A 17,622-nucleotide genomic window follows, 5' to 3' on the forward strand; every position below is an offset into this window, starting at 1 on the left:
ATCCCATTTCAGAGATTTGACTTAACTCCCTACAGGAGCATTAGTTTTGGAATACTAAGGAAGTTGCAGGTCTCCTTTGAAACTCTTACCATGTCTTAAGCTCAAAAGGACCCCAGGTTTTTTTCTGTGTTTCCTGACTTGGTGTTCAGTCTTTCCATATCCTTGAGTGATAGGTGAGTGAGGTTTAATGAAAATTGCCTGAGGGGTTTGTGAAGGCATCTCATTAAAAACTTCCAAATTTATTGAATGAACTACCTTTTTTTGACATGATTTAAAGACCTAACCCTTGTTTAAAAAACAAAGAACAAACAAACCAACCCAAAACCAAACCAATGCTTTTTATATAGCAAGGTTTATAGCAGTGCTTTTTAGGAGTTTTCTTTCTTGTATGCTTCTTTTGAGTGAGGAAAAAAAAAAAAAAAGAGCAGGGGTCAGCTAATATTTTAGTTAGAGAGCCTCAAGTATGAAGCCACATTTCCGATTTTCATTGAAGTTGTATAATTTAGAACAATCTTTGGATAAGACAAAAGGAAACTTTTAACTTTGAACTTGATAGATTTTGCTGAACAACTAGTTTTCTTCAGGCTGAATTCTGTTGTGAAAAAACAATTCAGTCAATAATTTTCCTGCTTATTGATGCTTTCCTGTGAGAAATTAAAGAGAAAGATTACATACCCCCCCAAAAAAAAATAATGATCACTTGTTGCATAAAAAGCACTTCTCTCTTAAAATAAAGCAATACCAGTTACTTTAGATGAACAGGATGGGGGGAGCTGTCAATACTGAGAGTTTAGAGCAGTTAGACACTATATGTTTTATTACTCTTGCTTCTAAACCATGAAATGTTGGCTGAAGTATTTAGCAGTGATTAGATTGTTTGCAGTATCTGCAAAGGTAAGACCTCCCATCTCATGTGAAGTAAACCAATCCTTTCTTGAGCACTAATATTGTTTATGTAACTCAAAAAAAACCCTTCAGTTCCAGAGATGATGTGTGACAACAGAGACAGTCTTTTAGTGTAACTATTCTTTGTTTGAATCTAGAACTATTTTGAGGTGTCGTGATTGAACTCCAGCTGACAGCTAAACACTACTTGGCTGCTTGCTTACTAACCCCCTGGTGGGATGGGGAAGAGCATCACAGAATCACAGAAACACAGAATGTTAAGGATTGTAAGGGACCTTGAAAGATCATCTAGTCCTATCTCTCTGCCGGAGCAGGAACACCTAGATGAGGTTACAGAGGAAGGCGTCCAGGTGGATTTTGAATGTCTCCAGAGAGGGATACTCCACCACCTCCCTGGGCAGCCTGTTCCAGTGCTCTGTCACCTTCACTGCGAAGAAGTTTCTTCTCATATTTAAGTGGAATCTCCTGTGTTCCAGTTTGCACCCATTGCCCAATTATCATTGGTTGTCACTGAGAAGAGCCTGGCTGCACCTTCATGATGCTCATCTTTTGCATATTTATAAGCATTAATGAGGTCACCCCTCAATCTCCTTTTCTCCAAGCTAAAGAGACCGAGTTCCCTCAGCCTTTCCTCGTAAGGGAGATGCTCCACTCCCTTAGTCATCTTCGTGGCTCTGTGCTGGACTCTCTCAAGCAAGAAGAATCAGAAGTGTAAAAGTAAGAAAACTTGTGGGCTGAGATAAAGATAGTTTAATAGGTAAAGCAAAAGCTGTGCCCACAAGCAACACAAACCAAGGAATTCGTTCACTACTTCCCATGTGCAGGCAGGTGTTCAGCCATCTCCAGGAAAGCCGGGTTCCATCACGTGTAACAGTTACTTGAGAAGACAAAAGCCACCACTCTGAATGTCAGCCCCATCCTTCTTCTTCCCCCAGCTTTATATACTGAGCATGACATCATATGGTGTGGAATATCTCTTTGGTCAGTTAGGGACAGCTGTTCCAGCTGTGTCCTCTCTCAGCTCTTTGTGCAGATCCAGCTCACTCACTGGTGGGGTTGTCTGAGAAGCAGAAAAGACCTTGACTCTGTGTAAAGCCTGCTCAGTAGTAATTAAAACACCCCTGTATTATCAACACCGTTTCCAGCAAAAAGACAAAACGTAGCTACTATGAAGAAATTTAACTCTATCCTAGCCAAAACCACCACAGGAGACAATAAGGCTGTTGTGGTGTTTGTTTTTTTGCTTTGTTTTGTTTGTTTTTTGCTTTCTGTGTTGTTTTTTTTTTTTGTGTGTGTGTGTGTTTTTGTTGTTGTTGTTGTTGTTGTTTTTCTTCCCTGAATATCAAGGAAAAAATGACAGATTTGGCTCTAAAATGTCTATTTTGTCTGAACAAGCCAACATTTAAGTCCAAACAGGCTTAACTAATTTATATAGACTTAGTTCTTACTTGAGATGTTTCTTAAAACAGGATGGAGACTTTTTAGATTGGGAGCCTTCATTTAGAAGAGGATAGAAGCCCTTTTCAAGATTGATGTAGTGTAGAGCCATGGATGTAACAATAGTATTACGACTAAGATGTATTTTCTTTTCCTTTCAGCTTTTGTACACAGACAAAGTAGTCTCTTGTGATAGTGAAGTGGTGAAGCCACCACTACTCTAGTAGGTTTTGTATCAGAGCTTCTAAAACCCTCGTAGACAGCTTCATATTCAAAAAAAAATTAAAGTGAACATCCTTTGCTCCTGTCAGTGGGACTAACAAGAATGAGAATTATTACAAACAAAAGCATATTTCTACAGTGTGTTTGATAACAAATGAAAATATGAACCTGGTAGATGATATTTTCTATTTTAATTTCAAGCAGCATTTTCAGATTACTGTAGTGAAGAATACATTTCTGCTTGCAGGCCTGGGGCACTGCCTAAGCCCGTTCCTTGCTGAACATTTCTTATACTTTTCTAATTTGTTGCTCTGCTGCATATTACCTTGGAAACTCAAGAGAAGCTTTTACATTGCTATAGAAACAAATCAATATATATATATATCTACATTTTATTTATAGACCAGGTAGTGCAAAGGCTAAAACACATGTCTGCATTGGCAGAACATGATATACAGTAGGGTTTTTTTTTAATGTCTTTTTAATTAATAGAAATATTAGGTAATGCTGAAATAAATGTCTGTTTTGTTCTGCTGCGAGAGATAAGGAAACTGTTCTCACTTTCAGTTGTGTTGTTTTAATTCACAGGTTTTGAAGCCAGTCTTTCAAGGATTATAACAGTAGTCTAAGATTAGCATTGACTTAGGTTTGGCAAGTGCTTTAATTGGTATTGTACCAAACCTAAATTATATGCTCCTCTAAATTGCAAGAATGTAACTCTGTTTTGCTACAAATATTGGAGCATTACTATTTTTATCAGACAACAAAAAGAGCCTTTCAACCTCCATTAAACTACAAGCCTGTGTGGCCTTGTTCTTTGCTACCATCTTTCTGTGCCAGTATTGCTACCAAAATAATTTATGCTCATTTGACTCATGAAAGCCCCACAAAACCTCTCCTGAGATTTACAAAGACCTTATTCAAACTATAGAGCTTTAATCCCTGTTTAAACTATGCAGCAAAAGGCTACATTTTTTACTTTATCTTTTACTTTTTTTTGTTTTCTCTGACTCATCTCTCTATATAAAGTAATAAAGAAAATAAACCGTCTAATACAAAATTCTTCTCTATGTCACTATACACACCTCTGTATAACTACAGAATCGTGCATGAAGACCTGGCTTTGACTTATGCCAAATCCACTTTACAGTGAAGTGGCAATTTGCTTTTTCTCAATAGCTTTTTTTTTTTACTTGTGACCAAGTGGAATTTCAAATGATTGTAGAAAAATACACATTGACCATCTTATAATTCCTATTCAAGTAACCTCAGTGATGTGGGAATGTTAAACTAAAGTAGTAATGTATCGATTTATAATTAATAAGTAATTCAGCCTACCTTTTAATTGGTCTTAAATTCATACACTGAAAGGCTGAAAATAGTGGTCATAGTATTCAGCCCTATCGCTCCATTTCTGCCCTTGTATCCACACAGATGGATCCCAGGTCTTCTGTGAAGCTCTGCTGGCTTGAAGAAACAAAGGTAGAAGTCACTGGGGCATCAGATAAGTTTCAGGGTCTGTCCGAAGGAATATAATTACATATACAATATACAGCAGTTTTTGTCTTACCTCAAGCTGAAACTTGGTTTATACATAGGCCTCTGACGTAAGACATAACATGTAAGGCAGACACAGAGATTAATGTCAGTCAGGTCAAGCTGGCAGAATATTTTCTAATGAAACATTTTCCCCATATCAGTCTGTTTACATGGAAACTTTCAATTTTATCGGCACTCCACTTTTTGATGGTGGAAAACTGCTCCATTGAAAATGCTTTGAGCCCCATACCATAATTTGTTGTTAAACCGAAGCCTAGACTGAAAGAGGAAAACAATATGGATGTGTATGGACATAAGTATTTTATTACAGGGATTACTGTACTTGCCCCTGTAATAGCCAGAAGCAAATATGAGTTGCATCTGTTAGGAATCTGTCAGCTTTCAAAACATTTGCGAAAAGAAGCACATGTTGGCATTATCCAGATATAGGGCCATTTCAGGAGTAAATAAAGTGATAAATGGTCAAGCAGATGGTGCTTCCTATCCCATTAGTCCTGCTGGAGCCCAGAAGTTATGGAAGAGATGAGTGCATTGCCCATGTATTATACTAGACATACCTGTTCCAGAAAATTCACCTATGGGATTATAGAAGGAATTATCCTCAAAGTTTGGGAAACAAGGAACAGAAATCACTGAGAACTCTGTATCAGGTCTGAGGAAATGGAATCCACATAACAGAAGTCCATAGTGAGTTGTTCAGCTTCTCCTTCCTTCACTTTGTGCTCCTGCTCACATTTTGCATCATCTAACAGTTTCATTTTCCTAACTCATTTAGTTAATGCTTTCGTAAGCACCAGACTTGATCACCCATGGAAAGATGCAGTTGTTTGTCTCTGGCATTTGCTGGATCAAAGTTAAAGCAGATGTATCCCAAATCAGTGGAAAAAGATTAAAACATTCCCAGTTTCCCATTCTGTAAGCATATGCTCCATTTCAGAAAAAATAAGTCTCTCTATTGAAGCTGCTGAACTGCTCACCTGGACAAGTTCTCAGGAGTAGGGTTTCTGTTATTCACTCGGAATATATTCTCTTGGGAATGAGTGTAAGTTTATATGACTCAAATTTAATGTGAAATTGTGACTTAATATTAGTCTAATACTTATAATTATCTTTCACTACTTGGTTTTCCTGTGTGTTTTCTGTTTTCATGGAATTTCCTTAGACTTTCCAAAGGTTAATCTTTTTTTCTTATGTTCTTGCTGCTGGCTGTCAGAGGAAAAGGAAAAGAATTACTGAAATTACCCCTGGCAAAGATCTATGGTATGAAATGTCATTTGTCAGTCACAAACAAACAGGGGCATTTTATTTCCAGTGACCCTTAAAACTAAAACACAACACTCCTGGATGTATAAGACACATCCTCCCAAATACTGAAATTCCTCTAATCAGATAAATTTAATTCAGTGATGGTGATGTGAGATGCTTAGTGGTATTGGCTATTATCAGATAGACAAAAGGAGAGATGAAAATAAGCCAGCAATACTTTTAGGATCTGCCTTTTTTCTGATCCCTTGATTGCATGTAATTTACTTTGATTTTCAGTCTTAGTTAATTTGTGTTCATTTGCTGTGTAAAGTGGTTAGTTATGTCTCTGTTTGGCTTGCTATATTTGTCTTTCTCTGGGTGGTCTTTATTTATAGGGTAGTTTGTTCTGTGATCTTCATCTCATTTAGTTGTCTTGTGAAGTGTGATTTGATATTTAGGGCTACAAAGTCTTTGACGAGCTCTCTTTTTTTTTTTTTTTTTTCTCCCCATCTAAGGAACATGGGGTGACAAATTATATTCTTCTACTTGCATTTTCCTAGCAAACAGGATTTCCTGACAGTGTTTACTTCCGTCATTTAAGTGGCTAGATATAGTGAAGTTCAATCACTCATCTTGTAAAAGGTGTTAGTATGAATGAAAGAAAGATGTGATCCTGCATACTGAGGTTGTCTAAAACTTGTGGGTCTTCCCAGATGGGGTTTTAGTTTGGCTGGGCCTTGAGTATAGCCACATATGGAAAGTACATTGATGGATAATTCCTGTGAATTACACATCAGTAAAAGAGATCAGAATGTTAAAAATGGGAAAAGTCCTACTGCCTAGCGCAGGTTAAACTATTAATGTATCTTACTTGTTGTTTTCCTGCAGGCAAGGGTCAAATAGTTCCACTTAAAATGAAGAGCACAAGTCTTTTATTGTCAGTATGTTTTAGAGAGAACTAAATGTCAGATGACTGGGCAAATCCATGCAGCCTTCTCATCAGATTGCTGTCAAACAGAGAGTTTGAAACATGTCTTTGACATGTGTCCACAGCAATGGCTCCCTGCATGTTTTATGTGGAAAGTGGCAATGAAGTACTAAATGTATTCTTTATTACGGAAAAAAAAAAAATCACATACTTCCATTTTTTGTCTTTCTATGCACTGGAAATAAAAACCCAAGAAATCGGAACATGAAAGCTTCGATGAAAGCCTGACTATCCTGTTCTTAGCTATCAAAATATCTGAAATGCCATTTTAGAAGTAGACAGAGAAAACTATAAAATTTGAGCAAATATTAAGAAATTAAAACTGATGTTGTAGCCAAAAATAACAGATGCTTCTCTCTTATAGAATGGTCTTTTTAGGGGTTATTTGAAAACAGTAATACCGTGAAATGATATGCAACCTGAAGTGAGTTGGAGTAATATAAAAAAATACAAGCAATAATATGACAAAGTGACTATAAAAGAAACAGTCATGCTGGAAGAATCAAGCACAAAAGAGCAAAAACGTAATATTATTTCAGTGTATAACTGTGAACATAGTATTTGTTATAGTAGAAATAACAAGATACAATAAGGATCTGTGATTTTCAAGGTGATATAGAGTCTTTACATAAAAAAAATCTTTCACAACCACTTTCTTGTGCCTTGTTTTTCTCACAAACTGAAACAGTCTGACACTGAATTTTTTGCATTAGAGCTGTTGCTTCAGGTCACATACTGCGTCTTAATTGATGCAGCATGGCACAGTAGGGCTCATTTTCAGCACAGCTTGCAGGAGAGTTTAACAACTTAGAAGACTATTAATGGGAGTCCTGCCCCCTATCCCTGCTCAGTGTATGCTGAAGATTTGCCCTAGTGTCAGGACATATTTGCAACAGTAACAAAAGCCTTTTAGAAAAAAGCAGTGTTTTGTGTAGTCTTGGAGGGCAAAGGTGGGGGGTGAGTGGGAGAGGAAAGGAGAAAGTTTCTATTTGTAAAGGTCAAATCTGAGGTATTTTTGAACTCCATAGTGTTGTAGATAATCAGGTGAGACAACTCTTGTGTCCACTGATGATTCAGCCTGACCTGTGTCTGCTTGAATAAGAAGTAGGAACTGCGTGTCTGGCATGACATCAATGTATTGTTCTTATTTTTGCACACAGGGACCTTAGTGAACAATGTTTCACTGTAAGACAAGTTCTACTCTGCCAGAAGTCTGAAAAACAGCTATCTTATGGCAGGACTAGTTGATTAGCAATGGAAAAGTATCCTTCAGGAGCTGGTAGGAAGACATGAAGAATTTGACCTAAGACGTAATTCAGGTTGAGACTGTAGTACAAAAAGTACCTCATAAAGTCTGGAGAAAATATATTTATGGGACAGTGAGCGACAACATTCATATGAACAAACAAGTCTTTGGTGGTCTAAGGCAGGAGTGTTGGACACAGACACACCCAAAGTATTGCTGATAGTCACTGGAATGTGTAAGCCAGACAATATTTTTCATTGAGGATCAAGCTCACTAGTATTTTACCTCTGTATTCACTTCTTTCAATTGTTATTAAACCAGAACTAGAGAGCCTAGTAGAGTAACTCATGTAGCTGATTTGTATTATCATTGGCCAAGAAAACCCAAAAAGAGACTATTTTTCATCTCTGGCTCCCCCTCCTTTTTTCCCCCTTATCTTGGGGGTTTGTACATTTGTATTATATAACTTGTATGGCATGTTCCTTTATTCTCTGATTTGTACTCTGACAGGGGCAAATCAAACAAAGAACTATCCTCACCATCAAAGCAATTGCAGAGATCATCTGTACTATGTTTGATCATCATTTCTACTCCTGTCCTCTACCAACATCAAGTGCTCAGATGGAGTCACATTGGGGACAAAATGACATGGAAATTGGATGTCAGTCATCCAATGGGCTTTAATGATCTCTAAGGAAGAACTGAAATTTTTGTGTTGTTGTAAGGAAGAGTGTTGAACTGGCATGTTTACTGGAAAATAAAAAAGAACCATGGCACAGAAACATCCCTACAGTACAGCTACCAGAGAAACTAACAGAGGGTCAGAAGATGCCCTTATTTTTAAGCTGAACGAACCTTTTGATTACAGAATTTGGCACCAAGTCTGTGTCTTGTCACATGTCACTAAGAAATTTGCTGTACCTGAAACATTAACTTTTTTTTTCTTTTTTCCTGAATCTCTGAAGCATAGTTTTATTCTAATTTCTGTCAGAAAATATAATATTTGCCTTGTATTAAGTATGGGAAACTGCCATAATTTTTATTTCATCATGCAAACTCCTGTCATAGCTGGACATCTTTATTGTCCCTGCTTACCTGAGGGTTCTATCACACACTGGTAGCTTAAAGAATGTGACTTAAACCCATATAAAATTGGAAAGAAAATTAATCAAGTGCATTGGGCAGGCTACACAACTGACATGCATCCACTTGCTACTCTAAGGTTCTTTCTCTTCTTCTCCACCTCTCTGAAATTGCCATGATGGAATCCTATTTCATGTGAAAACTTAAGGTTCAACTGCTTGTTTTGCCTTTTGCTCACACCAAGCCTTTATTTTATTTTATTTTATTTTATTTTATTTTATTTTATTTTATTTTATTTTAATTTTTATTTCGGGGGGAGGGGGGCACCTGGAACCTAGAATCTCTAAATGTTTCTTATTTTTCAGTACTTTATCCAGGGACTTTTGGCCTTCAAAGCTTTCACACCATTGTAGCCTTAAAAGTGCAAGTGCCCGAAGCTTCTGTGTAAACACAAACAGAGCTGACTCCTGCACCAATCTTTCTTACACTGCCTCAAGAAAAAATCTTTTAGTCCCAGTCTGTTCCCCTGCCAGCATGGCTGCAAAAAGAATTGCATGACATTTTTTTCAGTTAGGTATTTTTTACTGAAAAGATACAGATGTGTACAGATTTCTGAAGAGACAGATGTTTATAGTTGAAGCAGCTCCAAATACTGGATGCTTTTTTAAAAGCTGAGCTACTTTATACCAGCAGGTGTGTTGTTATGTCCTAAAAGAAGCTTTTCAACTTTTTCTTCAAATTATTTTAGTTCTGCTCAACTGTTGATTGAAAATAGGAGCCCATGTAGATCAAGCGAAAAGGTTAAATAACCCAAAGCTCAGCCCCTCTTTCCAGATGTTGCCGGCTGGTCTCCAACATTCTTTCTGCTTATTCATTTCTCCGAAAATCCCTCCTCAAATCCCTTCCCTTTCAACCTAACTGCAGAGCTCCAAGTGGGACAGAGTAGGCAGTATGCCTTTTGTTTTGCTTGGAAAACCATCACACCACTGCTTCTTTGAAGAAATGGCTGCGTTATAACTGACAGTTTTCAGGTTTCAGTGGAATGCTGCACCTTTGCACTCTGGCAGGCCCAAGAACAAGGGTCTTTGCATGAGGAAGGAGTCGCACCTCAGTGTTGTGCCCATGGTTGCTGATGTTGTCACAGACATGATGAACTCCTGCTCTCAGGTATGGGCTGAGTGGAGTGCCTTCTCTTCCACTTCTGATTTATTGACTGGTCACTGATATGAAACACATCTCTGGTACCCCTGGCACCCCTCAGGTCTCACAAATCTACTTCATCTACAAGCTGAAAGAGGATCTGGCACTGCTGGATGCCACAGAGCACCAGAGCACTCTCCCTATACTCACTGACAACTCCAGTCCAAGTTTAATATTGACTGTTTTATTTGCTGCATTTTTTTCCTCACATTTCTTTCAGTTATTTTGTGGTTATGCACAGTAAATGGAAACTGCTGTGTGCAGAGAGCTCTGTTTTGCTATCAGTTAAATATACATAGCTTGGCTGGCTTCTGAAAGAAGCCAGAAGTGGTGGCAGTGATTAACTTTGTGCTGGAAAATTTTCCTTTCCCTCAGGGAAGTGTGCAGTGAAATACGTTGGTATGCATCCATGCATTCACCATGTAACTCGCTGCTGCAAGTCAGTTCTTGCTGCCTCTGACTGCTCACAGCAGCTTACCCAGGTGGTTCAGCACGGTCTGTCAGCTACAGGAGACGTGCATATGTCTCTGAAACTACCTTCCCTTTTTGATATAAATATCAAATCAGAGTCACCCATCTTTAAGATGTCTAAAAACTCCAGATCCTAAATATGAAAGACCTAGAATTCCAGTTTGGAGATAAACTTTCTTCAAGTTGGAGCAGCTGTGAGATGGGCACAAGTAGCAAATGCAAATGTGAAGCCTGAATGCCAGTTTTTTCTCAGACACTTTGTGAGTCCCTGAACTGTGCTGTAGTTTGTCATCTGTCATACTAAAACTGTCTAACCCCGACAGCTTTCTCTTCATTTTCTCTCTGGCCTTGCTCCCACTCTGTTACAGCCAAAGGCAGGATTACACTGCATCACAGTTATTGTTCAATTTAACTAGTACTAGGGGTGAAACATTAGCATTGCAGAATAAAAATCCATTAGTTCCCTCACTTTCTCTGTCTCTGTGTTTCATTAGGGATCCAAAGAGTTAAAGATCCATGAGAGAAAACTGGATCTGGTGCTTCTTTGGGGGAAAACAACAGGCTAGAGAAGCTGTTTGAAGGTGATGGGCTATTCTCTTTGCCAGTGGAATGGGAGAAGAAAAATGGCTCCTGGGCCCATATGAAACCCATTGCACTAAGTAGAGATTTTTGTTTCCACCAAAGGCATTTAATCATGTCTGAAATGCCTGTCTAAAGGGATATGTAGTCCTGAGATTATTTCTGTAAATTCCTGCAATAGTAAAAATGGCTCCTATCCAGAACTGTAGGTCTCTATGATATAAATCACACAACAATATGATATGACAGCTAATCTACCAACAAAACTGACCCTTTTCTGAAACAGACAACGCAAGCCCAATCTTACTCCATGGAGCCTCAAACACCTTAAGACTTGCCTCTTTGTATCGTTATTCAGCAGGAGTGAGTAAAATTGTGTCTTACATAGCTCTAAATAATTATATGCTTCAACACAGAAAAAGATTCACCCTAGATTTGGACTTGTATGGTATATAGTGAGTCTCTGTCTGTGACAGTGCCTAGATGTTATGATAATGTGAATTATTGAATGAGAGGAGGATCAGCTAATGTAGTTAACATCAGTACATGAATTTAAACAAATCTCACCATTTCAGAAATTCAAAGGAGTGTTTCAGTTCTCCAGTATGTAACCTGATGCCAGACATCAGTCTTGCCCATTGGATATAATAAGTGAACAGTCTTCTGAAACCACTCTGTGGAGCATTTAATCAGACAACAGGACACCAGATAAAAGCAGGAAGGGCTGAACTCCCACAACTTCTTCCATCATCATTTGATACAAGCTGCCAAGACTGATTTACTTCAAAATGTGTGAAGTTTGCTTTTGGCCTAAGAGATGTTGGTTTTCATAATGTCACCCTGAAAACTGTTGACAGAACTAGCAGAAACTGATCCACTTGTCCCACAAAATTCAGTGAGGAGCATTCCAACACACATTCCATGGTGTCCTTGGTTGACATTCAAGAAGACTCATTTCTAAGGGTTATGAATACCAGTTAGCCTGGATGTTGCAGCTCTTAACAGTCAGAGTAGTAATCAATCATAAAAACTTTATTAAAATGTGTATGAAAATTCTGCAGACAAAATTATGTGCAATTGTGAACAAAATACAAAATATCTCTAACAGAAATAATAAAGACTGATAAAGGCATTATGACATTTTACATTGAAACATCATCATTTAATGCAATCTGGTTAGACTGGAGCTGAAGGTTTCTTTTGCTTATCTGTATGTTGTTAAATACTGAACACGTCTCTCACCTGAATTTGTAAGGAGCAATTCTCATTTCTTGTTATGTTAAAGCTGCTTGACCTCAGGAAACAGAAGCTGTAATTATGACCTCTTCATTTATTTGTTTTATAACTTACCCAAAGAAACGATGAAGAGACAGTCTGATGAGAGAGACATCTCAGCACATCACTGGAGTGGTAATATGAGAGCTACCAGGAGTTCGGCACTTGAGCTGAGCCACCATTCACAGTGGATTAAAGCTGTTCCTAAGCAGCCAGTAACAGAATTCTCTCAAGAGAGGAATCTGTGGTATACAACCACCTGATGCAGCTGAAGATGGGTAAGCAAGCCTTGGCCAGAAGATGCACAGCAGATGCAAACCCACATCTGGGATGCAGACAGGGCCTGGGAGCCTGAGGCTGAGAATGCTGCTTGGCATACCATTTTGTGATCCTGATGAAGCTTAAATGTAATTGACTCCAAATATTTCAAGATAATACTACTTCCTGGGCATTCAAATACATGGTGAAATATGTCCACATTCTGTCAAGGCATGTAGGGCACGTAACCTGGAGGTGCTCTCGCAGGACTGAACGATGGACTAAGCACAGGATTTTGGTCCTATTGCAGGGAAAATCTGTGAACTTTACAGTAGACAATGAATTTAAAATTGATTTAGGATCAAACGTTTTGTCAGCTCCTCCAAGGTGTGTACTCTAACCACTGACATGCAGTTAGACACTGCTGGTATCACACTTCTCTAATGTTAGTCATGTGGTGGTCAAACTGCAATAAGGGCAGAAGCCTTTGCCCAACCTAGTCAATATTTTGTGCTTTCTTAGAGATCAGAACTGATGTCCTGCACCACTGTTCAAATTGGATATACAGGCCTCAGACCTGATGAGTTTTAAGTATGGCTGCACTATAAAGTGGGTAGAGAGAATGATAGACTATTTGTAAATTAATACCTTTATAGAAGTAATAAAAATGCCAGTCAGTTCACATTTATTTGCTTATTCATTTGTTTACACTGTGACCCATCCTGGTCACAAGGCCTAAATAATATGCCCTGCAAAAAAGGATTTAAATATGTCTTGGACATTATGTCTTCTCATCTCAGTTTTAGACTTGAAAAAAACCTTTCATACTTTTCTATTTAAGCACATCGCTTTTGGAAATTGGTAAACGTTCTCGTATTTTAGTTTTGCTTAATTACAATATAACTGAAAAAGACATCTAACTGACTTGTACATTTTTCTAATATACTAATGGTAACAGAATTCAAATTAATATTTTTTTCTTTTCTTTTTATTTTTAAAAATATGTCATTTTTACCATAAAAAGTAGCTTTCAAAGCTTATTTTTAAGGAAGAAACAAACAAACAAACCCAGTTAACATTTTTTATGATGTCAAATATTTTTGCTATTAGTTTGTGATGAATTCTAAAGCCAGGTCCAAAGATTTCTAGATTCTGTCTGATTTGTGTGCATCTTTATGTGTGTGTTTTCTTTTTAACACTGAGCCTTGGTAAGTGAGCAGGTATTTAATTCCAAATAGCAAAATACTCCCTCTGCTCACGAGTCTTCTCATTTGAAGCTGGCAGTGGTTTTATCAGGTTTTGCTTGTGCTCTGTACACTCTGGGAACTGATTAAAATTTCACCTAGATGAGATGTTTGCATGCAGTGCACTGCAACAATAAAAGCAACAGGGAAGGGTAATGGGTCTCAGATTTCCTGCTTGTTGGAGCCTGAGCTACAGCGGGGGCTAGGGGATGGGCATTACAGTATGTCTCCCAAATATCAGGGGTTGTGTTACTACTTAAACTGCCACTCTGGTAGGAGCAATGTCCTTTTCTGCTGTCTGGAAGGTGTTAAAGAAATAAAAGCAGATATGAAGACTTTCTTCAACATATGGCAGCATATACTTTTTTTTTTGCAAACCACATTCCGAGGTAGGTGCTGTCAATGTGCAAAGCATTTATGTATCTCTTCCTACCACCAGCTCATCTGTCTTTTAACCCCGTGGGGCATTAAATGAAAAATCCCTGTTGCGGGAAGGTTAAGGGTAAGCTTTTGTAGTATAAAAGGCAGGAAATTCAGAGTCCATTGTAACTTCGTAATAAGTTCTTTCGTTATGACCCAAGGGCAGCAAAGTATCTAAGCACAAACTTAGATTCAGTCTTAAAGTTAGGTCCCTTGTTTAAGCAGACTGTTGGAACAGGGACCACATGATCATCTGGGTCAATTAGTGTCTTTGTAAAAGCACCAGGGTAATACTTATCTTGAAATATATTTCAGAAGGACTTGCTAAAAACAAATTATGAGAATGCATTGCTATTGACCATAGGCTCTAAATGTCCTTTGGATATTGCTTTCTAGTGCTATCCATAATTGCTGTCACCTTCTGGACAACTGCTAAGACATAGTCATAAGAATGAGTCACAGAAAACCCCAAGTGACTGGAAAGTCAGTGGAAAAATTGAATTTTGTTTGACAGGTGAGATTTGGGGTTGAGGGACTAGTGGTTGAAGTGGTCACATTTCATTGCAAGAATATAGCAAGTATCTATAAACAATGCCTCTTAACATTGGCACAAATACAGTACAGACCTGAAAGACAAGAAAAAACTGTAAGAATGCTACAAGTTATCTCCACAATGATGATGAAATCAAACATAGTTCTCAATCAGAAAAAGTACCTATAGGGCCCTGGAATTATTTATATGTCATCTTCATTGATATAATATGTCACAGAAGATATGTTATAATTTCACAGAAATGAAATATTTTGTTTCACTAAAAGTTGAATATAATTATTGTAAATGTTAAAAGCTTTTGTTTTTTTTGAGGGAAAATTCTACTTTTGTATTTTCTCCCTCCACCCCTTTTATGAATTGGGGAAACCTAGGGAAAAAATACAATTATTATTTCTTCCTCGGCACAGTCAGTCAATATTCTGAGCATCATAGGCTGTATCCATTATAAGATGACAATGATGAGATATGTCAGGTATTTCTCGGGTGAAATCCAGGTTATTAACCAGAAATGTGCACAAGTGCTTGTTTCACTCAGCACAGAGGAAAAATGTCAACAACAAAGCACTTTCTTTGTCCAAATATCCAACTTTCCTCAGGTAAAGTATTGGGTCCATTTAGGTCTCAGATTCTGGTTTCTCCTGGACCTATTCAGCATTGACAGTTGGGTGTACTCCTGCCTGGTAATTACTCTTGTTGTCTCTTACAGCAGCACAACCACATGCTGCTCCAAACACAAACCCTTTTGCTCCCCAGGGAAAGCATCTACTCTGAGAGATTTAGCTTTCCAGACATCAGTGTGACCTTGGGCCAAGGACAATAGCTGCCTTCTTCTCTAGTGATCCTTCTCTATGCAAGGAAAATATTTGAATGATGTGGGCTTTTTTTTTTTTTTTTAACATGTCAAGGTACTTTAAATAAATCTGTCATTACATCAATGAATACCCATTTGAAAACAGTCCCTGTAATCTTTCACTATAGTAAAATGCAAATAATGTTTTCCTTTGCATCCTAACACTTATTCACTGCATCCTTACTAGTACGGATTTGTGAAAGTTAAAAATGTTCCCCCACAAAAATAATGAAATAAAAATGTAAACCAATTTATTATTTTAAGAAGATTTAGAAAGAAAATAAACAAGTTTTCAGCTTTGTTGCAAAAAGTTTTGAAACTTTCTGGAAAATCCATGATTTCGAAGTTTTATTCTTTCAGAATTTAAAAAAAAAGTTTATATTTTAACTGAAATCACCTTCTCGTTTTCAAAATGTGTGTTAATAAAAGTATGAAAAAGAAAGCCACAGAGAAATTCTGACTGTGAGTAGATAAATATACTTTTTATTAAAGAACAGTCTCTTCTGGAACTCACTTCTTCAAAAAATTCCTGGAAAGTGTTATTGTTTGCCCAGTTCTGAAAGTGGACTAGCTTTTCATTTAGAGAGCAATTTTGCAGTGTGCTTAGACTTAGAGTAGATCAAGTCTTCAGAGAAAACAGTGAGCAGACCTGTAATCATTAAGCTGTCAAACCAAAATAAATATCCCTTTAATAGAAGGTTTTTAAATTTAGATATACTCTTCTCCACATATAGTTACTTTTTACTGACTTTTTTTTTTCCAGATAGAAAGTGCAGTTCTCTATGTGGGCAGCTTCCAAAGAGGACTGAGGAGGAAAAAGGTTATTTGAACAAGCCTGAAAAATGGATTTTAGTTGAATTTTTTGCACTGGACATCTCTGTTGGGTAAGTCCTTGATACAATACTCTGTGCTTTGTTTTTGAGTACACAGTGTGCATGTGTGCATGTTATGTATGCTGATAGACTTCTCATAGCATATGATACCACCTTTCAAAAACAACTAGAAGCTTCCTTCCCTAGAAAACACCTAGCATTGAGTTTTATGATTTGTTGGTCATTATGGCTGCTCATAACTCATGGTTTTCAAAGGCTAGTCAATACAAAGCTAACATAAAAATACTTATTTCATTTGCATTGGAATTGCTTTCATTTGTGAAACACACAAAAAATAAACTACTGTTCTTTCTGGCAAGAGAGTCTATGAAATAGGAAAAGGGTATACTAAGCAGAAGATCTGTGTTCTGAGGATGCATGGACAATGTAAAGGCCAAGAAGTAGCACCAAGACTTGATTTTCTGTCCATGGGCTTAAGCTATCCAGGAGATCAGCAAGTAAAGCATCTTTTAGCCTGTAAAAGGTAGTAGACATCATCACCTTGTTCTTCAGACTCTTTGGGAAGTTTTCACATGGAATCACATTTGGTTTAATGGGAAAGTGAATTAAAATATGAAACATTTAACTTTGTCATGGTATGCCTTTCATGATCTCTAATACTAATAACAGTCTTGGTTATGGATGTTTCTGTTGATAACTGACACCTGAGTGTTAACTAAGTAGCAGTTTAACACTCAGAATTTGTTTTATCATTTAAGCAGGCCTGCAACGTAACCTTCATGTGGATACCAAGACAAGGAAAAACCAGCTGACTTTCTTAGTGTGTTTAGAAACTTATCTTTGTTATATGACCTCAGCAGGTTTCAGATTGATCTCTTTCATGAAGTGTAAACTATGACCTTTGTAATTAGTTTTTATTAGTCTTCTGATAAAAGGAATGTGGAAATCTCAAATGCAAAAGGAGTTACAAAGGTTACTTTCTAAAGGACAAGATCTGTTTTTCCTGATGTTGTGGAAAGCTCCGCTGTTGCATGACTGATAACAGAGTAGAGAAAAAGGAACTATCTTTCTTCTTTCTTTCCTGCTAAATTGAGGATCCAAGTCTGTATTAAAAAGAAATCTGACTGTGATGAGGCAAAGCAATTGTTTAGTGCAGACTTTACAGGGGTAAGTCATCAGCAAACACAAGTTTTCTTCATTGACCTTGATATTCAGCAGGGCATAACAAACCTACTAGAAAGTCTGTAGAATG

The 17,622-nt window shown here is 37.5% G+C and overlaps 1 long non-coding RNA gene across 2 annotated transcripts in view; it reads left to right on the top strand.

Moving 5' to 3' along the window:
• Positions 1–17,622, top strand: part of LOC135579034 (uncharacterized) — a 116,493-nt gene that overhangs the window by 23,096 nt on the left and 75,775 nt on the right. For both annotated transcript variants that reach the window (XR_010471298.1, XR_010471297.1), the window contains exon 2: positions 16,301–16,421. This is a non-coding gene — a long non-coding RNA (uncharacterized LOC135579034). The remainder of the gene's footprint in view (positions 1–16,300; positions 16,422–17,622) is intronic.

The sequence above is a fragment of the Columba livia genome, chromosome 3 (assembly GCF_036013475.1).
Source record: "Columba livia isolate bColLiv1 breed racing homer chromosome 3, bColLiv1.pat.W.v2, whole genome shotgun sequence".
Taxonomy (NCBI): Eukaryota; Metazoa; Chordata; class Aves; order Columbiformes; family Columbidae; genus Columba; species Columba livia.